At 48.2% G+C, this 24,336-nt stretch overlaps 1 protein-coding gene across 1 annotated transcript in view; it reads left to right on the plus strand.

The window, feature by feature from the left end:
* Nucleotides 1-24,336, plus strand: part of POU6F2 (POU class 6 homeobox 2) — a 1,003,473-nt gene that overhangs the window by 107,819 nt on the left and 871,318 nt on the right. Inside the window, exon 2 of the mRNA XM_069215810.1 lies at nucleotides 7,855-8,046. The gene's annotated coding sequence lies outside the window, so the exon portion shown is untranslated. The remainder of the gene's footprint in view (nucleotides 1-7,854; nucleotides 8,047-24,336) is intronic.

The raw sequence follows: 24,336 nt of genomic DNA on the forward strand, positions 1-24,336 counted from the left end.
CCATAAACAAGTGAAAGAAATGGACAGGCAAAAAAGTTTTCCGTATTAACTCTACACCCTGGGAGACCAGTAAATGCAGGTAACTCTGGCTGCTCCATGTTTGGGGCAATCCAGGTGTCAGGTCTTCTAATGGGAAACCCTTCAGCCCCAGGCTGCTGCACTCTTGGCACATCAATGTCCTCCTCTAACACAGGCCCTTCATCTGCACTGAGAGTAGCTTCCTCATCAGAAGAATACTCTCGGACAGAAAACTCACTTCCAGAATCTCCTGCTTTCTTCTCTGCCTCAGACGCAGAGTCAGTGTCGTAATCATGGTCCGAAGACGACTCAAAGAGCATGCGAACAACCTGCTGAGCGGTCACTTTGCGGCTAGCCATGATCCTCACTAACAACAAATGGATTGCCAACAACAACTAGCACTAAAATAAGTAATAAACAAAGTGTAGCTTTATCACAAAGAGTTATGTACTACAAAAAACTATACCACTCACTTGCCTGAAAAAGCTACTCACCAAGCAACTACTCTGCACAGACACAGCAATCACCAATGATATCCCACTAAAAAGAAAAAAGAAAAAAGCAAATTAGACATATGACAACACAAACATCACTGTGCTCAAATCTAAGGACAATGTCAAACACACAATACTGCATTTAGTACACCACCTACAAACATGTCATTCATGCATGTCAACAATACTCCTTTGGAGTAAATTGCTTTCACTTACCTAAAACATGCAACTATGCAAACCGCAGGACAACTATTGCCAAAACCGCAAAGATCCACAGCAAAGGACGCAAAAGCGTTGAACTAGAAGAAAAAGAATAAATAAATTGTTATAATCACAAATACAAATACTTTGCTAGTTGACAAACACCCCACCACCAAGAACTTAGAAGTTGTCCCTGGTACCTAAGTGGATCCTGCCCCCCTCGGGGGTAGATGGGCGTAAAAAAATTGGCCAATCTGCCCCCAAGGGGGTCAGAAATGGGCAACACCTCTGTGCCCCCTTTAGGGGGCGACCCTTCCCAAAGGGGGCACCCCCAGCTCAACACAAAACAAAAACAAAAAATCCCTGCCGTATTGGTGGTTTCTGCCCTCCTTGGGGGCAGATGGGCCTACAAAAATAGGGGCAGAGATGGCCAATACGAACTTTCCCCACTTTAGGGGGGCGACCGTTGCCCAAGGGGTGCCCCCAAACACACACCACACACACACACCACACAATCCCTGGCGCCTAGTGTGCTTCCACCCCCAGGGGAAGATCATCCAAAAAATGGCTGGTCTGCCATCGGGGGGGCCGAAACAGAAAAAAAAATAGCCCCCCAGGGGAGCGACCCTTGCCCAAGGGGTTGCCCCCAAAATAAACAATAAAAACAAAATCCCAGGTGTCTAGTGGATTTCGCCCCCTCCCCCTTGGGGGCAGATCAGCCCAAAAATTGGCAATCTGCCCCCGGGGGGGGGGCGAAATACTAAAACAAAATAGCCCCCCCAGGGGGGCGACCCTTGCCCAAGGGGTCGCCCCCAAAATAAACTTTTCTTTACAAATAAATCCCTGGTGTCTAGTGGATTTCCCCCCCCCCCCCGGGGGCAGATTGGCCAAAAAATCGGCGATCTGCCCCCAGGGGGGGCGAAATACTAAAAAAATAGCCCCCCAGTGGGGCGACCCTTGCCCAAGGCGTCACCCCCAAAATACACACACAAAACAAAATCCCTGGTGTCTAGTGGTTCCCCCCCCCCCCGGGGGCAGATCCGCCCAAAAATCGGCGGATCTGCCCCCAGGGGGGGGGGGCGAAATTCTAAAAAAAATTGCCCAAGGGGTCGCCCCCAAAAGAAACCTAATAAAAAAGATCCCTGGTGTCTAGTGGAGATTCCTGCTCCACGATCGCGGGCCCTGCCCACGATCGTGGAGCAGGAATCTTGTGAAAACAGGCACAGGGGGAAAGGAAAAACCCTTTCCTTTCCCCCGTGTCTGTTTCCCCCCCCCCCAAAAACGGAAAGGACTCACCTGTTGAGCTCCTTTCCTCCTCGCGCGCTGGAAGCAAATGGCTTCCAGCGCGCCCGGCAACACTAGATGACGTTGGCGTGCTGTGCGCGCGCTGACGTCATTGGATTGCCGGGGGGGGTCGGGGGTGGAAGGGGAAGGTCTTCCCCTTCCATTCCCACCTTGGGGGGTAGGGGGTGCACGGGGGGCGCGCTAGCGCTCCCCCAAGTTCCCCTGTGCCTTGGACGAGGTGACCTCGTCCAAGGCACAGGGGAACTGTAGCCTTGGACGAGGTCACCTCGTCCAAGGCACAGAAGCGGTTAATATATATTAATGAACAGTTACTATTATATATTGCTACTTAGTACTTTTGCTATATGTAGGGTCTCAACCTGCATGCAGATTGCTCTCTTCTGCATGTGGAGGTTTCCGTCCTGCATGTGGAGTCTCAGCAGTTGGAGTAAAGATTGCAGCCTCCCTCTACAACAGTAAATGACATACAGGACTAGGAATTCTGCCATTTTGTGCTCATCCTAAGACATCCTCTTTTTACCACAACACAATTCTCCTCCCTTCTACTGCTCCTTTCACTAGTCTTGCACCCAAAATGCCTCAAATTTTGATGAGAAGTGTGGGGGTTGTTCACAAGTACCCTCTGCTTTCCTGTGATCCAGAGACCCAGCTGAGTAATGCAGCATGGGCCTGAATATGGTGAGATATCCCAATGTGCTTCGGTTCAATGAGAGTCTACATCCAGCTGTGGAATTTCTATTGCAAATGCTAGAAGGACCTTCTGTGCTGGTCCAAATCAAGGTCCGGGGCATTATAGACGTGTCCTCCCAGCCATCTTCTCTGCACCCCTGCACAATACCACTGTATAGGAGGGTCCTGAGAGTGCATGATCCCTGCTCCTTGCCCAACTCAACTGAAAGAGTTTGAGCAGAAGAGATATGGTAAGTGTATATTAGAAATGTTTACTTAAAGTCACATGAGTGGTATCCTGTAATATCTTCACTTGTAACTTTTTCTGACCTTCTGTGTTGCCTTTAACATGTGCTAATATGGTGTTATAAAAGGTTTGAAAGTTTTACATTGCTAACTTGGATGTATACTAGTTTTTGTTTTGATTGAACAAACATCTGATCCTGACATTATGGAAATGCATATAGAATTCTCTATTTTATGGAAACGCAACAGTTAAAACCCACATTACACCTGTGTGATCTGTTACATTTCCATTTTGTCAAAGTTAACTTACATGATGCTCACATTTTACATGTTTATCTTACTTCCTAACCACCATATATTTTTTGCCTATTGCATTCCAAATTCATACAAATAATGTGCAAAATATATGATAAGAAATAATAATGATTCATAATCCTTTATGTAGCTTGTTGCCTTGTACAAATACGCTCTCATTTCAGATAACCAATCTGTGAAAAATGTTGAAAGCTATATTTTACAGCTTTTAGTACAGGAATAGTCAACTAAATAAACATGCATTACAACCCTTGCTCCTCCTTCAAATGCATCATTCCATGGATATATTAACAAATTAGGCCCTCATTTTAACCCTGGAGGACTTTTGACCGTCAGGGTTAATGTGGCTGCATTACCGCCAACAGGCTGGCAGTGTATACCGCCACATCACCACTGACACCGCCATGGCGGTATGAACCGCCGGGCCGGAGATGTACATCTCTGACCCGGCGGTCCACACATGACCGTCAGCGATATAATGAGCCAACCTACTGCCATGGTTTTCACAGCGGTACCACCACCATGAAAACCATGGCGGTAGGTCTACCGGGGACAGGGAATTTCTTCCCTGTCACCGGTAGAAGGCTCCCCTCCAACAATCACCTAGCACCCCCACCCCCTGCCCCAAAATCACACCGCCTCATCCCCCCACCCCCCCTAGAATCACACTGCCCTCCCAACCCCCATCCCCCACCCCCTAGAATCACACCCCCAAGCCCTACCCTCCACCCCCCTAGGATCACACCACCCTCCCAAACCCCCCTCTCTGCAATCATGCATACACACACCCACATGCACGGTGCATGCAACACCACATCCATACACGCATTCACTCACACATGCTCACACGCATGCACACTGATATGCAGACACGCACTCACTGTAACATTCAAACACGCATTCGCTCACATGCATACACCCACGCGTACACCACAACACTCACAGACGCATACGCACACACACACACACATTCATATACACACGAAGACACTACACATTCACACACAGCACCTCCCATCCTCCACCCCATCACCTGACAGACGCCCAACTTACCTTGTCCAGTGAGGTGGTAGCCTAGCAGGGAATGGGAAGGGGCGCTGCTACCCAAGCAGCGCCCCGCCAGCAGGACACCACCAGGCTGTCTGTTTGGTCAAAATAGGGCTGCCGGCGTCCTATTGGCAGGGCGGTGCAGGTGGTAGCACCACCCAGGCGCCTCAACCGCCCACATGGTTACTGCCAGATTTCCGCCCTTATTGTGGTGGAAATCCTGCAGTAGCAATATTATGGCAGGAGGGAGACCACCAGCGCTACCAGTCTTCTGGCACCCTTGGCATTGGCGGTTTCCTGAGTAAACCGCTGATGTCATAATGAGGGCCATTGTAGGAGGCTGGCCTGGCTTATAGTGGGTACCTTGTGGTACTTACACCCTGTGCCAGGTCCAGTTATCCCTTATTAGTAGAATAGAGATGTTCCTAGCAGCTTAGACTGATAGAAGGTAGCTATGGCAAAGCAGTTTAGGCTGAACTAGGAGACATGCAAAGCTTCTACTATACCACTTATATCATATAGCACAATATCATAAGAAAACACAATACTCAGAGTTACTAAAAATAAAGGTACTTTATTTTTATGACAATATGCCAAAAGTATCTCAGTGAGTACCCTCAGTTAGAAGGTAAGTAATATACACAAGTCATATGTACACAAACCCAAAACAGGTAAGTAATAGTAAGAAAAGTAATGCAAACAGTGTAGAATTACAATAGGATGCAATAGGTGAACATCGGTCTAGGGGCAACACAAACCATATACTCCAAAAGTGGAATGCAAATTACGAATGGACTCCAGACCTATGGGAGCTTGTAGAGGGTTGCTGGGACTGTAAGAAAACAGTCAGGGTGTCCAAGATACCCCACCCCAAGACCCTGAAAAGTAGGAGTAAAGTTCCTCCACTACCCCAATAGGACACAATAGTCGTGATAGGGGGATTCTGCAAGAACTACAAACACCAGCAAAGCACTGAAGATGGATTCCTGGACCTGAGGACCTGCAAGGCAAGGGAACCACATCCAAGAGTCGCGATAGTGTCCGGGGGGGCAGGAGCCCAGGAAACCCCGGATGAAGGTGCAAGAAGGCTGTCTCTGGATGGAAGAAGCCTAGGATTCTACAACAATGAAGAGAGTTAGGAACTTCTCCTTTGGTTGGAAGATGTCCCACGGCGTGCTGAAGGTTGCAGAAGTGTTTCCACGCAGAAATACCGCAAAAAAGCCTTGCTAGCTGCAAGGGTCGCGGTAGATGTTTTTGGGTGCTGCTGGGGACCAAGAAGGACCAGGATGCCCCTTGGAAGAGGACACAGAGGGGGCGCTCAGCAACTCAGAGAGCCCCCACAGAAGCAGGAAGCACCCGCAGAAGTACCGGAGCAGGCACTTAGAAGATTTGTGAACTGGAGCTGGCTCAGAGTCACAAAGGAGGGTCCCACGACGCCGGAGTCCAACTCAGAGGATTGAGCACTGCAGGGCGGAGTGCTGGGGACCCAGGCTAGGCTGTGCACAAAGGATTCCTTGGAGAAGTGCACAGAAGCCAGAGCATCTGCAAATCATGCAGTACACAGGTTTGCAGTCTAGCGTGGGGAGGCAAGGACTTACCTCCACCAAACTTGGACTGAAGGATCACTGGACTGTGGGAGTCACTTGGATAGAGTTCCTGTGTTCCAGGGACCACGCTCGTCAGGATGAGAGGGGACCCAGAGGACCGGTGATGCAATCTTTTGGTGCCTGCGTTAGCAGGGGGAAGATTCCGTTGACCCACAGGAGATTTCTTCTTGGCTTCCAGTGCAGGGTGAAGGCAGACAGCCCCCAGAGCATGCACCACCAGGAAACAGTTGAGAAAGCCGGCAGGATGAGGCACTACAATGTTGCTGGTAGTCGTCTTGCTACTTTGTTGCGGTTTTGCATGCATCCTGGAGCAGTCAGCGGTCGATCCTTGGCAGAAGTTGAAGAGGGAAGTGCAGAGGAACTCTGGTGAGCTCTTGCATTCGTTATCTGAAGAATACCCCAGAGGAGAGACCCTAAATAGCCAGAAAAGGAGGTTTGGCTACCAAGAAAGGAGGATTGGCTACCAAGAAAGTTAAGATCCTATCAGAGGGGTTCTCTGACGTCACCTGCTGGCACTGGCCCCTCAGAGCAGTCCAGTGTGCCCCCAACACCTCTGTTTCCAAGATGGCAGAGGTCTGGGACACACTGGAGGAGCTCTGGGCACCTCCCCTGGAAGGTACTGGCCAGGGGAGTGGTCACTCCCCTTTCCTTTGTCCAGTTTTGCGCCAGAGCAGGGCTGGGGATCCCTGAACTGCTGTAGACTAGTTTATACAGAGATGGGCACCATCTGTGCCCATCATAGCATTTCCAGAGGCTGGGGGAGGCTACTCCTCCCCAGCCCTTCACACCTATTTCCAAAGGGAGATGGTGTAACACCCTCTCTCAGAGGAAATCCTTTGTTCTGCCTTCCTGGGCCGGGGCTGCCCAGACCCCAGGAAGGAAGAATCCTGTCTGAGGGGTTGGCAGCAGCGGCAGCTACAGTGGAAACCCCGGAAAGGCAGTTTGGCAGTACCCAGGTTCTGTGCTAGAGACCCGGGGGATCATGGAATTTTCACCCCAATACCATCATGGTATTGGGGGTGACAATTCCATGATCTTAGACATGTTACATGGCCATTGTGACGCTATACATAGGTAGTGACCTATGTATAGTGCACGCGTGTAATGGTGTCCCCGCACTCACAAAGTCTGGGGAAATTGCCCTGAGCAATGTGGGGGCACCTTGGCTAGTGCCAGGGTGCCCACACACTAAGTAACCTGGCACCCAACCTTCACCAAGTGAGGGTTAGACATATAGGTGACTTATAAGTTACTTATGTGCAGTGAAAAATGGCTGTGAAATAACATGGCAGTGGCAGGCCTGTGAAAGAATTGCCTGAGCTCCCTATGGGGGGGCAAAAGAAATGCTGCAGCTCATAGGGATCTCCTGGAACCCCGACACTCTGGGTACCTAAGTACCATATACAAGGGAATTATATGGGTGTACCAGTGTGCCAATGAGAATTGGTAAAATTAGTCACTAGCCTGCAGTGACAAATTTAGAAAGCAGAGAGAGCATAAACACTGAGGTTCTGGTTAGCAGAGCCTCAGTGATACAGTTAGGCACCACACAGGGAACACAAATAGGCCACAAACTTATGAGCACTGGGGTCCTGACAAGCAGGGTCCCAGTGACACCTAACAAACACACTGACAACATAGGGGTTTCACTATGAGCACTGGGCCCTGGCTAGCAGGATCCCAGTGAGACAGTGAAAACACCCTGACATATACTCACAAACAGGCCAAAAGTGGGGGTAGCAAGGCTAGAAAGAGGCTACCTTCCTACAGCTATGATGTCTAATTATTTGGAAAGACACAAGTATTTGTATCAAAGCATAGGATAGTGACAAGTTTCTTAAAGACTCCACAATATCAGCTCCTTTATTACCGGAGAACTTTTTATCTAAAGTTGTGTTGGCATGCATTATTCTACATAAGAATAGTCTCTCTTTTCTTACATTCCTTTTCAGTGGACCGGGCTGGCCAAGATCCAACCCAGCAGAACCCAGGGCAAGAAAGAAGATACTTGACTGGGAGGCAAGCTCAAAGTCTTTACACCACCAATGAGGAGCAAGAAGCCACTGCGAACAGGGGTAGTGTGCCTGCCTGGAGACAAGATACTCCAAGCAGAGACCTAGATACTCCAAGCAGAGACTGCAGAGGTAATTGAGGGTGCAGGTAATGTGAACCAGCCAGGAGTAGGCAGAGTTCAGGCCTCTTTCTGGCCTTGAGCAACAACAATGTGTGATGTCTGAAGAGCAGGTCCCACCACCACCTAGGCCAGCACCCAGACCTCCATTCTGTCATGACCTGCAGCTACTCCCCTACACAGGAATAATGTCTTCCTCCCTGCAACCACCCAGAAGCTCATTAGTAGTCAAGAGATACTTCTGCCCTTGATGCTCACTGCATCTTGTGCAACCATCACTCAGAATATGTGATTTTGTATGCTCTCAAGGAGGATCTTAGGCCAATCATAGAAGTTCAAGGAGTTTCAAGGCACGATCTCTCAGGAGGGCCAGACGCACACAGAGATAGTAATTGAACAGCTCCAAAATATGTGCAGCCTTTGACCTTCTTGATAACCCTCCTTATATTGTGTATGCCTCCCCACCCCACCTCACCTCCTGTGTTTGGTTTTCCAGTTTGTCGATCATGCCTGTTTTTCCTGCTACCCCTTTCCTTCTTTCCATGTGGTATCTGGTTTTGCCATTGCTAGCCATTTGACTTCCACATCTGAAGAGGACTTTTTGATCATTGTGGTTAAGACAGAGACTGAGGATAGCTAGTAACGTTTGCCTCCAAGGCAAGAACATGATTCAGACTCCCCTTCTGGCTTGGGGGAAATGGCTTTATTAAAATGTGTGACAGTAGGCTTTTGATTTTGAACTATTTATGGTTTATTCTCCTTTGAATAAAGACTGGTTTCCTTGACATTTCCTGGCTTGTTTTATTATTTACCCAACCCCCTCCAAGTAAGCATAGACCCTCTGATTTAAGACTCCATTTTATTTCGTTTTGCCCTCTTCCCAAGGACCATTTTTCATTTCTCTAAAATGCTTATTTTTATTAAACAGAACATTTTCCTGAATATCTATCTGTGTAGTTATAGTTAGGACCACGTTACCAAAGGAAGAGTGCTTTTTAAATTACTAATAACTTTGTACCCAAAAACTTTACACAAATAGTTAATCCACCTCAGTTCCTTCCCAAAAAGCTTTGGGGTGATCCATCATGTGGGGACCTAAAAAAATGGGGAGTCCCAAAATGCAATTTTCAGTGCATCAGCTGAAATGTATGAATGTAATTCCACCAAATGTGGCAAAAAGTTAGATCTTACCCACAAAACATGGTTTTGTGGTTTGATGTAAATCCTTTCAGTAGTTTTTGAGAAATTAAGGTTCTAAATGTATCCACATCTGGGTGTCCCGCAAGGATGTAACTTTAAATACTGGAGCAGTCTGATTGGTCAGGAGGGCATCTTTTCCCATCTGTGAGCCCCACAGGAGCTTGCTCTGAGTGTCTGGCAACAACATGAGGAGAAATGTTGCAGCCACCATTTCGGGACATGGGGACTTTGCATCCAAGTCCTCATAATTTATTTTTAAATAAGGTATATAGGTGGGCATGGCTAGCCGATCTGGAAAGATGGCCACATAAATAAGCAACTCTCGCATCGCTAGGGATATCACCCCTGAAATTCATACAAACATCCTGCCATAGCCAGAGGCTAATGACAGAGGGGTGGTCTGTGCTCTTTGGGACCTGGTTGGCAAGAGACAGAGGCTGCAGGGGCCTGAGTCTCCGTACTAGAGAAAGATCTGAAAGCGGCATGTGAGGAGAATATGGCGACTGGAGGGGGAGTGGCCTAGTAAGTGAGTGGAGCAGCCCGGGGACTGCGACTGTCTCCCCGCATGGCACAGCTGGAAGACACGGAGAGTGCGGACACTGGGTGATGGACAGGAGATGAGAGCTGTTGTGCCCGCCTCGCTGTACTATCTAGCCCCTGGGTGTAAAGGACTTGAGGCCTGGAAAGTGGCCCACCCGAAAGATCGAGGGACGGAGTTCTTGAGAGGGCCCTGGGGGGGCCAGGGAGGCTGGGAAAGTGCCGGGGAGGCCTGGGTGGCATCCGGGCCCAAGAAATAATGAAAAGGCTCTGAGGAACACTACAAGGAACATGCGTAGGGCCCAGTGAAGGCACCCACAAGAAGAAAGAGGATGACTGGGCTGCCAGGAATCCAGGAGCGGACCCTCTGGTGGTCAGCTAATGTGAAGACCATAGAATGGGGGTCCAGTGGGCCATGGGAGAGTGAAACACAAGTGCACGCCCCCAGAAAGTGCAGCGCAGGTACGGGGGAGGTAAGAGTGATGATGTGTTGAGACAGGTTTGAATGTCCCTCTGGGGCCCGAGAGAAGTGTTGCTGGAGTGGCAGACTCACTCACTTGGGGACCGGATGGGAAAGCCCCCCCATATGTGTCCCTCATCAACATCAGATCCCCACAGAGATGACTGGCAGGATAACGGATACCCCTGGCGGGGTCACAGTAAGAGTCTGGCGGAGGTGAAGGGTAGTTCCAGCCAGGGGGATTGATACAACAGGGCCTGCCTTGAGAGCCCGTAGGGGGGCCACCATGTGTTGCAAGAGTGGGACAGGAGCAATGGGACACAATAAGGGTCTGGGAGGAGCACAGGCCAACAACCTGGACAAATCCACTGTCCTTCTGCGCTCAATGGAGGTTGAGAAAAACTCACCTGCAGAAGCCATGAAGACTGAAAGGGTCCAAATGGAGCAGGATTTATCATTCCCCAAGATTATGAATGCCATACAATCGTTCAGAAGCAATTTGGACCTGAAACTGGATGCAGTAACAGTGGACGTCAATCTCCTTAGAACAGACCAATGGAAAGTTACAGACAAGGTAACCATGGCAGAGATGCAAATCCATGGACTATAGGCGACGACTAAAAGGCTGGAAGACCAAGTGAAGGTGCTCACAAAACAGCACACCGTTGATGCAGTCAAACTCGAGGATCAGGAAGCCCAGGCTCGATGTAAAAACATTTGAGTTACTGGTTGCCCTTTCCAGCCAAATTGCGGGTGGTGGCAAGTGGTAAAACCTGTCTCTTCACCTCTCTGGAGGCGGTGTGGGCCTGGCTTGAGGGCTGGCACAAGATGGGACGAGAAGGTCAGAGTAAAGAAGGAAAGCAAAGATTCCCTAAGTCTGATGCAACAAAATGGTCCCCATCCCCCGGGGACCCTCGGGATTGAGAAAACACTGGGGAATGTGCAGTGCCCGGTGCAAAATGCCAGACCCGACACTTGTTGGACTCGGTAATAGGACTGATCCCTGGAGGGTCCAGAGAGGACCGAAATGGAGAACAAGGAGGGACCTAGGCGACACTGGAAGGAGAGAGCGGTGACCTAGGCGAGACACAAAGATGTACCATGATGTTCCTACAGACGAACTGGTGATACATTCTCCTGATAACAAGGCATGTGTAACTCCAAGAACAAGAGACTATCATATATATTGCCTTGGTGAGCTTAACCCACCCACGACTGTGTGATCAAGTTATAGGGCGACAGGAGCTCTTCAGGTTTAAGCAGTCTGTAGTAGGGGACCCGCAAAGCAGGGTAGCTGGGGGGGTAGGAGTTGTTTGGGGACTTGGTTTGAGTAGTATAGTTCTTGGAAGTTGACTTGCAGTGGCATGCATGGAGCTGGTTGGGTTTGGTGGGGCAGAGTGTCTGAGTGAGTTATGAATGGTCCCTCTGGGAGTGGGTTCCCACAGAAAAGAGGACGGACACTTCATTTTAAGTGAACGACATGGAAACAGTGACACACAGGCAGGTGCTGGTCTGGTCCTGGAATGTGCATGGACTGCGGAGCAAGACATGGAAACAGTTACACATGGGCAGGTGCGGGTATGGTACTGGAATGTTGAACAACAAGAGGCACTCGTTATATCTACATTGTTAAAACAAATAGTACAATGATATCTGCCATAGTCACTGTGAATGTCCGAAATAGTAGAACAACATTCCATGTATCTCTGGTGTGGTGTAATATACATACACAGATTGAAATACAAAAAAGACTTCAGTATGATTCAAAATTTCCTGTGCTTTAATGACAATGTCCAATTCAGTTCAGTCAATATTCAGCTAAATTTGCCATAAGTGATATTCCAATCTGTTCCATAACCAAGTATCAATATCCAAAAACCGTTCAATCCGTTAATCAACGGCGCTTGCCTTGCGTCACGTTCCACTTTGATCCCACAGCCAACACGTGTTTCGTCCGGGGGATACCCCGTTGACTTCATCAGGGCTGCAATTTCATCAAAGGTAGACATATTGAACGAATATAAGCATGGCAGATATCATTGTACTATTTGTTTTAACAACGTAGATATAACAAGTGACTCTTGTTGTTCATTATTAGGAGCTGTATGGATTGCCACACAGTTGGGGATTAGGGGTGTGGTCCTCCAATGTTGCACCGTGTGTAAACTGAGGTACAACTTGATACTAACCTCATAGCCTTGAGCACCAAATTTCTCCCATAAGATCACAGCCGCATCAAACAAGAATTCTGGTACTGGAATGTGCCTGGGCTGGGGAGCAAGATTACATTTTTGCAGTGTCTCTGACGCCACTCCCTGGAGGTGGTCCTGTGGCAGAAAATTCACCTGTGAGGGAATTATTACAAGGCCCTGGACAGGTTTGGATACACCCTGGTGGCACATGCGGGATACTCGACAGACGCCAGAGGGGTAGGGATCCTGCTAAGAAAATCTTGGCCTTACATGCTCACCCACATATGAGTGGACTCCCTTGGCTGCTATGTGGTGGTCACAGGAAGTTGGGTGGGTATGACTATTAACTTAGGTTCACTTTACATCCCACTACGCCTCCACTGAATGACATTTCCAGACATTGGCGCCCAGCTGTTTGAGTTGCCACCCTGGATCTTAGTCCTGGGAGGTGATTTTAACGCAGTGAGCGACCCTGGGATAGACCGGTTGAGTGGCTGGTTTTCTTCAACAGAGGTGGGTTAGTTGCAGTCCTTTGTAGACGCTTTGGGCCTGTTGGACGTGTGGCAGACACAACATCCACACCTCCAGGAATACACGTACTACTCATCCCCAAATGGGTGTTTCTCCTGCACCGGTCATATTTACACACACCAACATCACAAGGGCCTATTCTGTGATGCGAGTCACGGGACTCAGTGGACCTTGGACCACTCACCAGTGAGGGTGACTCTGAAGGGGCTGACAGGGGGCTAGGCGTTACCACCCAAGTTGGACACATGATGACTGAAGGAGGCGGTGGTTCAGAAAAAGCTTAGGGAGGGCGAGACCTCTACTTCCAAGAAAATATGGGCACAGCGGCCTCTAGTTGTGCCCTTTGGCAGGCATCTAAGACAGTAATCCGAGGGTAGGCTCAGGCTCTGATTGGGGGCAAGCAGAAAGAAAAGAAAATACAATTTAAAGTCCTAGAAAGGGACATATGGGTCTGTCTCCCAACTGATACTAGCCCAGAGCTATGGTGCAGCCTGCAGAAGGAGCTGAGGGACCTGGCAGAGGATAGGGCCCGACAATACATCAAGTTACACAAAGGCAGTTATACGACATCGGTGACAAAGTGAATAGGCTCTTGGCATGATTAGACAGGAGGGATTAGAACTGGAGGTGGGTGTGAGAGGTAGTGAATGAGGTGGGAGAGACACAGTGGACTAGTGTGAACATAACAGAAACCTTTGCCTCCTACTATGAATTCCCATATGCTTCTGGGTCAACGGTGACAAACTCGTACTGTGGCAATTTCCTAAGAGACATCGACTTAATGACCCTTATGACAGATGATAGGGTGGCCCTGGAGGAAGACCTGACAACAGAGGAGGTTGGGCAGGAACTTACGGCATTGCAGTCTGGCAGGCCCCGGGCCCAATGGGCTCCCAGTCGAACTGTATAAGTGGATGGTGGGCACAGTATTGGAACACCTGACGGACATTTGTCATAACGCTCTGACTGTCCACAGTCTCCAGATGGACAAACGTATAGCCACGATTGTAGTCATTCACAAGGAAGGGAAACAGCTGATGGAGTGTGGGTCATACAGGCTGATCTCCCTCCCTGAACGTGGAAGCAGAGGTGTTTGCCAAAGTCCTGGCAAATAGATTACACAGGGTCATCTCCTCAATTGTCCACCGTGATCAATCGGGCTTTATGCCCCACAGAAGCACCTGCCTCAACTTTGCAGCAACTGTATGGGGTGCTCCACATGACGAAGCCCCTACGGAGTATCCCGGTGGCTCTGCTAACGTTCGATGCCAGAATGGCATTCAACAGCATCGAATGGAGCTATATGTTTGCGGCATCGCAAAGACTGCTTCGGACTGTGATTCTGTGGGTGGGTGCAACACCTGTATCTGTAGCCCCTCGCGAGAGTCAACAGTGTTGTTTCTCACACATGTGCCCTTCAAAAGGGCATGCAGCAGGGGTGTCCTTTATCCCCAATGTTGTTTGCGCTGTCGCTGGAGCCAGACTCTTGCAAATGTTCCAGATTTTGGGGGAACATTCAAGCTACTGCATTAATTGGGACAGGTCCCTCCTCTACCCATTGACGGGAGGGGTCCCCAGGCTCCCTCCCCGCTGTGTGATTCTGGTTGAAACAGAGGGATTTAAATATCTTGGGATATATGTTCCACAAGACCCCAGTGTATTCCTCCATCGGAATCTGGCCCCATAGCTGGAGAGACTGCAAAAAGATGTGGCCCATTGGATTAAAAAAAAAAAAAAAAGGTATACAATGCAGAGTGGGGTCCAAATCTAATATTATGGGGTTGTTGCAGTTCCACTGGACTCTTCCATGAACCAGTGGTGCCCCATGCTCCTGTGAGCAGTGAGGTTGTGTGGGGTGGGTGGTTAGCTGCAGGGCCTGGGAGCAGGTCAGGCCAGCAGCCAACCCCACCCTGTTCACGGAAGAAGTCTTTGTGCAGCAGAGGGTGGCTCCACGTGAGGTTGGCTGAAGTCAAGGGAGGGTTGGAATAGTAACATATTGTAATACATTTTGAAAAAAAGAAACTAGAAATTGACTGACAAAACAAAAGGTTAAAGTGATGTTATAGTTATGTATGGTAAGGATTTCTTACTTTGCGTTAAAAAAAAGTCCAAAATTTGAAGTTGCGTTACATTCAGGTGATAATGCCACTTTTATGATAACATTTAAAAATAAAACACTGAAATTCATTAGCTAAAGTCGTCATGGACTTCTTATGATCTCACATGTTATATCACCAATGACGTTCTATGACATCATTGATAACATTACTAGTGACATAATTGAAGATAACACTGTGACTGGCGAGAGTGTGAGTACTAGTTACTTTAAATAAATATAACAAATTAGTTTCCGTGTTCCTTTAGTTTAAAATTTTACATTTAAACTGACATTTTCACCTAACTATATCATGATTTTAATAGCTTTTCATGATAGATAGATAGATAGATAGATAGATAGATAGATAGATAGATAGATAGATAGATAGATAGCGTAGGATTAGCTACTGCCATCCACGTCGAGCTGAAAAATGACAAAAGCCTTTTGACACTCTCTACTAAAAAAAACAGACATTTGAGGTGAGTGTTTTAGATGTTGGTAATGTTTTAGTGTTCCATGTAAAGGAGCTGCTCTCCAACTAAAACATAGGAACTACCCAGAGTTCCCTATGTCCTTTTTTGCTGAATTTGTGTGGCACTCTCAGCCTAGAAGAGTATTGCTTTGATATAGATGTATGTGTGTGTTTTGTGTGTGTGGGGAGGTGTGTAAGTTATATACCATGAGGTAAAACTCAAATAGTAATCTCTTTCTTGGTGCTTACAAATTTTGCTGACTAATGGACTGTATGTAATCCAAAGCAAGGGAGAGATTCTCGAAATTTTTGTCCTGGGTTAGTATAAAAAAAGTGACGATAACCAGCACAAAATGTTTTTTTCCTGATTCACTTTCCAGTGCAAAACTTGTTTTGCGCTGGACAATACCCAAAAGTAACACATAGCAGTGCAAAACACTGCTTTGCATTACTTTTTGTGAAGGGGGCTGTTAGAAATGGGGTCTCTGGCAGTTAGTTTTCACTCTGTCCAAGCAGGGATCCTCTCTCTAGTCAGGGTAAGGGAGATACCCACCTAGGATAACCCCTGCTCACCCCCTTGAAATCTTGGCACAAGCAGTCAGGCGTATCTCAGAGGCAATGTGGAAAGTATTTGTACAATCACACACAGTAACACAGTGAAAACACCACAAAAGGACTCAACACCAGGTTAGAAAACTAGCCAATATTTATCTGAGTAAAACAAGACCAACACAACAAAAGTCTAACATACACAAGCAAACTTATGATTTTTTTAAAGATTAAACTTGAATATAGTGCTTAGATAATCGAATGCTTCACTTTAGAGTTATCAAGGCATCGTGGCGGAGTTGTTCCCAACAATCTGACACCAATGGCACCAGTCACTGAGTAACACAGACCCCCAAGTAAAGTGCCTTTGGTAACGAAGAAACAAGACAGTGCATAGTGTTGGGAAGGAGAGTCGTCACTAGATTTGGTGCGAGGCATCGGTCCCTGATGATTCAGCAGGGTTGATGAATCTGCCAGATCAAGACGCATTGGGTGGCCTCATGGGGTCGTGCCCATGCCACGGGCTGCTGGCACCGCTGCGGACTCCGATGTCACGGACATCGATGACATGCCACTTTGGAACCCACGGAGTCACGGAACTTCGGCGAGGCTGCAGAAGTGTCAGGCCTGCCGTGTTGGTCGAGGTTCTTGCGCTCCAGCAGGCAGTATGGATTCGGGTTGCAGGCAGCGGCACAGAGTCGTGCAGCTGTGCCGGTTCTGGAGTCGTCCGGAGTCGATGTGCCTGGATCTTCTTGTTTTCTCACCAGAACTCACTTCCAATGAATTGGCACCACTTGGCAAGTCAGAGTCCTCAGCAAGAGTACCCAGGTGCTGGTAGGAGAAGTCGTTGATGTCCCTCACACTTCTTACCAGGAAGCAAGCTCAGTCCAAGACCTTGGAGAAACTTCATAAAGCAGGATTTCAGAAAGCAAAGTCCAGTCCTTTCCCTCGTAAGGGAGAAGCAGCAGCAGCAGGCCAGCACAGCAAAGCAACAGTCAGAGTGGCAGGTCCTCCTCAAGCATCAATCCCTTCTCCTTGGCAGAGGTTCCTCTTGATTCAGAAGTAATCTGAAAATCTGGGGAATTGGGTCCACTACTTATACCCAGTTCTGCCGTAGAAGTAGACAAAGTTCAAAGGAAAGTCTCTGTTCTGGTGTTCACAAGAAACCTACCTTGGCCATACAAAGATGTATTTTTAAATTGTGAGTTCAGAGACCCTAAACTCCACATCTCCATCTGCTCCCAATGGGGAACTGCACTTAAAAGATATTTGAAGGCTTCTGACCTGAAGTGGGGAGGAGGCAGATTCATACCCTAGTATGGAGAGGTGCTTAACCAAGAAGTTTGGTCTGACCCCAGAGCAGTATAGGATGAAGTTCAGGAACACCCAGAAGGTCAATACCCAGTCTTGGGTTGACTTTGTAGATACCTCACTTAAGGCACTAGAGGGCTGGTTTCATGGTAACAAAGTAAATACTTATGAGAGGTTATACAATCTGATCCGTGAGAGAGCACATCTTGACCATTTGTATCCAGGAAAGGTTACGCCAGCACCTAGTGGACTCTAAGCTGACCAACCCTAGAGAGCTAGGGGAGGCAGCTGATGAGTGGTTGAGAACCAGGGTGGTTGTCTAATCCCAGCGGGGAGACTCCAGGACGGGGGGTCAGGTCCCCAAAAACCTAAGGAGGGAGGTGGTAAGCCTACCACAGAGACTCCCTCTGTACCCCAGAACTCTAAGAAGGAGGAGAGTAAATCCCACTCCCACTCTGACAAGCAGAGGCAGGGAGACCCAGGGTTAAAAAAGCTCTTGGACAGTAAGGCTTGCTTTGACTGTCAACAGACAGGTCACTTCAGAGGAGATGCAACCTGTCCAAAGAAGGTGGTTACCACTGGGCTGTCCAGTGTAGTCATGGAGGAGGACTCCTCAGATGATGAAGTCCTCCTAGCATTGAGCTGGGAGACAGGACCAGATGGTGAGCTGGTGATCCCTGAGGGTGGGAGTAGGCACTTCCATCCCATTCAGGTGAATGGGATCCCTACCACTGGCCTGAGAGACACCTGTGCCAGTCACACTATAGTGAGTGACCGGTTAGTGACCCCAGACACGTCCCAGGAGAGACAGGAAAGTCAGGATAGCCACAGGGGTGGTCACCTCCAAACCTGTAGCCATAGTGCCCCTAGAGAGGGAGGGTATCCTTGACTGGTTTAGTGTGGTAGTCAGTGCTGACCTCCCCCTAGATTGTAACCTGGGCAATGACCTCCCAGAGGTGAGTCTGGTCCCAGATGGGGCGGTCGCCCAGGGTACCCCCCAACCCAAAGTCCGGGGGAGTCAGTCCCTACAGTTAGGAGACAGGGGTCCCCAAGAAAAGGAAAGAAGAAAAGGAAGGGTGGGCCACTCTTAAAGAGAGTTCCAGGGAGCCAAAGGCCTTCTGCCCCAGTAGGGGGGGGGGGAGCCCTGAGTTGGCATTAGTGAGGCCTCACCTGACCCCAAGGAAGTCCTGAGCAGTCAGGCAGCTGTCCAGATGCAGGGTGTTGCCCCTGCACTGACAGAAGGGAGAGTGGAAGGAGGGTGTCTGCCACAGGAGGTGGTAGCCCCCCACTCTAGACAGCAAGGAGGTGCCAGGACCCCACAGTTGCCCCTAACGCAGCTCAGCCACTTGTCAGTGGAGAGCTTAGGGTGTGGTTCTGGTTACTGACAGCTGTCAGGAGCCTCTGCTGGGTGCTAGCCTTCCTGGCAGCACTGTACTTGGCCTGGGAGGCAGACCCCAGGGCTAAAAGCAAAGTAGGCCCCCTGACCCTGTTGGTCATGGTGGGGTTGCTCAAGTGTTAGGTGACCTCTTTGGGTAAGCTAGGTGTTGCCCTAGCAAAGTTAGGAGTAGGGGAGGTGGGCACCTCACTACCCAAGTTGGCAGAGAGAGAGGAGGAAGACCCCCCCAGAGGGAAGTTTCAGTTTGAGATAGGGCCTTTCAGTATTGGGATGGATTCACCACCCAGAGGGAGTGACCCTGGCAGGAGGATGCAAGGCAGAGTAGGCCCTGCAAAGGGACAGCCTGTTCTCTTCACTGTCTTCTTCGCCGGACAAGCCAGGAAGACTCTCCCAGGGTTGGGCTGAGTCTCCTGGGCGTGTGGACTGGGGGGGGGCTTGTGTGAGAAAACAGGGTTGATTGCAGAGGCCCCCATTTTCCACTTTTGGCTGGTGTTTTCCTGACTCTGATGGTGCCCTGGGTACTGCTAACCTGTCCCAGGGCCTGTGTTCTGTGTAAAATCAATAGCAAATTAGGCTAATTATAATTGGCTAAGTCAACCTACCTATAAGTCCCTAATATATGGTAGGGCATGTAGGTTTAGGGACCACAGCATAGGTAGTGCACCCATAGGTGCACTTCTGAGGTGCCCCGTGTCATTTTAAAGGCAGACCTGCCTTGCTGGCTGCTTTTAAATTAAAGTTAAAAGCAAATTCGACTTTGGAATTAAAAGTAGTTCCAAAGTCTTAAACTACCTTACTCTTACATATATGTCACCCCTAAGGTGTGCCCTATGTGCCCCTAGGGCTGGGTGCCATGTAACTACAAGCAGGGTCCTTATAAAAATAGTTTTATAAGCCCTGGTGAGGTAAAAACAGGCAAATTCGTTTTGCCCTCATTGTACTGAATGGCCTTCATAGTCTAGAATGGGGAGACTTTATTTTAATTTTAAAAGTCCCCTTAAGTGACAGATACAAAGAGTTTGGTATCAAATTAATTGTTATAATAAATCCCACAACTTCCAGTTGTGGGATTTAATATAATTTGTTCAGGTAAAGAGTTTTAAACTTTACCTGAAAAGTTGCCAGTTTCAGCCCTGCATTGTTTTTGCTGCTGTTCTCTGATTGGCCAGCCTCTGGCAGTCTGGCCAGGCTGTCTTGATGAGGTGTGAAGTGGCCTGGCTTCCCACAAAGAGATGTGCCTGTGGGAGGGAATCTTCCCTCAGCAGATGGTGAGGCAGGAAGGGGAAGGGCTGCCAAACTGGTCTTCAAAGGCAGAGAAGGACATTTGGAGCTACCCAGCAACACACCCACATCCTGCAACCGCAGACAACAAGGTGCCCCCTTGATTAGATTAGGAGAGGGCAGGAGAGGGGTGTGTTTCTGATTTTTAGCCACACCAGTGGGTGGGCTCAGCCAGGTGTAACCTCCAAAAATCATTTTCAGCCATGATGGATTTTTGAAGAATGTTGCCTCCTGGGATTGATTTTTGCCACACTTCCCAGGAAGTGGTCATCACAGGGGGAAGGACCCTGCACCTGATTTGAGAATCAGGACCCCCCTGTTTTTCACCCAGTAGCAAGGATAAGACTGGCAGACCTGCACCCACACCTCAGTTCCCTAACAGATCCCCATCAGATTCCAACAAGGAAGAACCAAAGGAGAAGAAGGACTGCCCTGCTGGACCCCTGGCCTGCACCTGGAACCTGCACTCAGAAGGACTGCACCAGCTACACACTTGGGCTTCACCACAAGAAGGACTTTGCCTGGCTTCAACTGGTTCAAGGAAGGACTCCCTGTTTGATACAGGTGAAATATTGTTAACCAGAGTCCCCTGCACCAACTCCTGAAGAAATCAACCAGCTGACCACTGCCCAGTGGCCAAAAAGGAGTTTGCACCAGGTGCAATCTGGGAGTAGTGGTCCGCACCCCCAAGGATCATCTCAGAGCTTCTGGACCCTTGGGGTGAACTGTGGACCCTCAAAAGAACCTTAAAAGAACATCTGGGAGAAGACCCAGAAGTTTGGAGACATTTGGAGAACTTTTGGAAAAAAGCTCCATAGAGAGCCTGACCCGTCGCAGCAACTCTGCCTCAACCGCGACCCGGCCTGATTTGCTGGTTTGTCTAGGTGAAGAAAATCTCCAAAAAAGAGACTAAGTCCGAAGGTAAAAAGTTGACCGGGACCTCCCAGCCAGCGTATCCGGGGAGGGCTCCAGGGACGTCGGATCAAGATCCAGGTTTGCCCCAGTCGAAGGATTTTCACCTCGAAAAAACGACTACGTCCGAAGGTAAAAAGCTCCACCGAGGATTCCCGCGACTCGTATCCGGAGAAGAGTTCCAGGAGGTTGGATTGGACTGGCAGGTTCGTCCCACTGAAGAAAATCTTCAGAAAAGAGACTAAGTCCGAAGGTAAACTTTTGACCGAGGACTCCCGCGAGCTGTAGCTGAGCAGGACTCCATCACGGTCGGCCTTAAACTTTGACTTTGCCCCGGTCGAGGTGCAACCAGATGACTCAATTGGCGCTTTTTGTTTCTAGGTGCTAAAAAACAATAATTCTTTAAAAATTCATATCTCCGGTTCCCCTTATCCGATTTTATTCATTTTTGTGTCATTTTAAAGATAAAAATATAATCTATGTTTATAAATTGGTTTTGGATTTTTAAACTGTTTCCTGTGTTTTATTTAATTACTGTTTTTTGATATTTGAATGCTTTACACACTTTCTCCTAAGTTAAGCCTTGTTGCTCGTTGCCAAGCTACCAAGGGTTGAGCTGGGTTTAATTTACTGAGACCTAAGTGGAGGTTAGTGGCCTATTGCTAAGTGTAGGTACCTACCTGCCCTTACCAATAACCCATTTTCCAACACCATGTTAACCTATGAGAGAGATAGGCCTTGCAATAGTGAAAAACAAATTTGGCAATGTTTCACTATTAGGAAATGTAGAACACATCAATACCTGCTCCATCTTTGAAATGCATTGCACCCTGCCCATGGGGCTACCTAGCGCCTACCTTAGGGCCTACTTACATGTAGTAAAAGGGAATCTTTGGGCCTGATAAGTGCAGCACTTGCCAGGTCGAATTGGCAGTTTAAAACTGCACATACAGACACCGAAGTGGCAGGTCTGAGACACATTTACAGGGCTTCTCGTGTGGGTGGCACAATCAGTGCTGCAGGCCCACTAATAGCATTTGATTTATAGGCCTAGGTACCTCTAGTGCACTTTTCTAGGGACTTACTAGTAAATCAAATATGCCAATCATGGATAATCAATCAGCAATAGAATTTAGACATAGAGCACTTGCACTTTAGCACCGGTTAGCAATGGTAAAGTGCCCAGAGTATCAAAACCAGCAAAAACGAGTTGCAGCACAAGCTCCAAAAACAGGAGGTCAGAATCAAAATGTACAGGGAAACCATGAAAAAAGCTGCCAGGTCTAACAGGGGCCTTTATGTGTACATCACACATACAAAGTAGAGAAAGGGTAACCTTCCTGTACAAAACCCATGGTAGACTCAGGCACACACCTTAGCACTATGATGCTGAGATGTGTGCCTGGCATATGTAAGCTAAAATCTGTGCTGGTGCTGGGAGAGGGGAGTAGAGAGCCATACCTCTGTGAATATGGAGATGTCCTACTCTCTCCCTGTCACGCAAAGGATTTTTGGCTGCTGCACTGTGTTCTGTGACACCTTTGAGAATCTGGGCCGAAATGTTTAGTTAGTTAGAAGATGCTTTCTTGGTTAGAATGCACTATTTTACTGCATTACACTTTGAATGTCAACAAAGCATACAACATAACTGAAACTTTCCTGTGTAGTAAATGCAACATCAAACATTCAACACTGATGAAAATTGAGTGCAAAATTAGTAGACATAAAATGTACAGATCTGTGTTTCATACAAATGGTTACAATGAACGTGCTAGGGATGCAGCAATAATTGGTGACAAAGCTAGTGCTATTTTGTGTTTTTCCTTTCTACACTGCCTACGCAACGCTGGTGGAAAGAATATTGAGAATGTGCTTTTGTTGTGGCTGGGTGAGTTGGTGGTAATTGAGTTGGTGTGTTGAAGGGTGACTTGGTGCAGGTGAAGGTGGTACTGGTGGAGCTGGCAGAGTTGTGATGTTGACAAGAGGTCTCTCTATCGAAGTGCCTCTGTAGAATTTCCTCAAATTATTGGCAGTGAAGAGGTGCATCGGTATTTTTTGCCTATTGCCTCTACCATCTTCATGGACAAGACATGCTGCATTGCACTAATTTCCTGAAAAGTTCTAAGATATGACAGTCTTGGTAACATTTAGCAATATTGTCCAAGAAATGGGTCTGCCTGTCAGTCATCTAAGAGAGTACTTTAAGGGAGGCAGCTATCCTACAGAGAGTAACCCCACTGTGTGAATATTGTCCCACACATTTTTCTGCTGATGGAAATACTGTGCCTTCCACAGAGCAGCATCAGCCGATGTTAATCCCCTTCACACGTGTGACTTTTTGACAGGAGCAGCAACTTCTCCAGAATGTACAGTGATGTCCTCTGGGCAGTTGTGGGAGACAGACTGATTAATGGAGGAATACCTTGCCCTAGCCAAGGGTGTTTTGTCATTTAGGTGCTAACTCAGTTAGTTGAGGGCTGTGTGGAGATGTTTGCTGAGAGAACAGGATAAGCAGCCATGGCTGCTTAGCTAATGGCTGGGCATTGGTAATCCTGACCAGCAGTGAAATTATGTTCTTCATGATGTTCATTGAGGGGGGCAACATTGTCCTGAACGTCGTCCAGGTCCTACTCCTCACAGTCCTGCTCTACCTCTTCCTCTTCATGTTCAGTAGTGCTAGACACTGCCATTGTTGCTTGGAGGAGGATTGCATTCTCATTTCGAATTGCCCACTGTCCTATGCTTGTTGATGGTTCTGCATCATTGTCCGACAAAATGTCCCCAGTACCCGGAGGAAGAAGAAGATTTCAACAATTAAAGCACGTCAAACCCAGTACTTTAATTAACATGTTTATGCAACTAAAAAATAAAGTTACCATGTGTGCAAAAGTAAGTGACAAAATAATGGTTAATCCAGGGATGGAATTAGGCCTGGGCAGAACTCACAGTCAGCGAGAGTCCACAGAGTTTTGCAAGTGTGTGGAAATTGGCAAGTCTCTGATTTTTAGCATTGGGAGCTCATTCCGCACTGAGAAACCAGCATGAACGGCACCATGCTGTACACTAGAGGGTGTTGCCTCTAAAGTTGGTTTTGCTACAGCTCGGATAGATTTGCTACTCGAGCTGCAGCTTTCCCAGCGTGAACGGTCGCAACCGCCCTCAACCACCCATGTTGGAAAAATGGAGCCAGGTGTGTTCTCAGAGCCCGAAAATCACACTAGGGATGACATTTCTCTGTCTTGCTCACCAACTTACTTCTGGAGAGCCACGCATGAGAAAAAACTCTGCCATGCGGTGGTTGGCAGAATTTGGCCAGAACTCCAGAGTGGCCAAACCTATGCCTACTCTGCCAGCAGAGTGGAGT

This window comes from Pleurodeles waltl, chromosome 2_1 (genome assembly GCF_031143425.1).
Source record: "Pleurodeles waltl isolate 20211129_DDA chromosome 2_1, aPleWal1.hap1.20221129, whole genome shotgun sequence".
NCBI classification, from domain to species: domain Eukaryota; kingdom Metazoa; phylum Chordata; class Amphibia; order Caudata; family Salamandridae; genus Pleurodeles; species Pleurodeles waltl.